This window comes from Pteropus vampyrus, unplaced genomic scaffold (genome assembly GCF_000151845.1).
Source record: "Pteropus vampyrus isolate Shadow unplaced genomic scaffold, Pvam_2.0 Scaffold967, whole genome shotgun sequence".
In the NCBI taxonomy this organism is placed as follows: domain Eukaryota; kingdom Metazoa; phylum Chordata; class Mammalia; order Chiroptera; family Pteropodidae; genus Pteropus; species Pteropus vampyrus.
The window spans coordinates 21,290-21,633 of record NW_011889748.1 but is presented as its reverse complement, the minus strand read 5'-3'; positions in this window follow the sequence as shown (position 1 = coordinate 21,633).

Below are 344 nucleotides of genomic sequence, written 5' to 3'. Positions count from 1 at the left end.
GAGAGAGGACAAGGAATAACTACTTCATTTGTTGTTGTGGCTGAGAAGAATTATGAGGAAACTAAGAATCATAATTTTAACATAGCAATTAAGAATATGTCAGGGCTTTCTTTCATGTCAATAAAATGTGGGTTTTAGTATTTTAGCCTCAATAAAAATAGGGAGGAAAATAATAATAATTCTACTTGTCCCAAAGATATCTTTTCTTTGAATCCAGGGGCAAATTCAAACTCAAAATGTATACTATTTTAGTTGTTCCACTTACCAGAAACAAATTACTTTTTTTGTGAGAGAAATCTGAAATGATTATTGTTGGTCTAGAGCATGCATATTTGTGATGACTT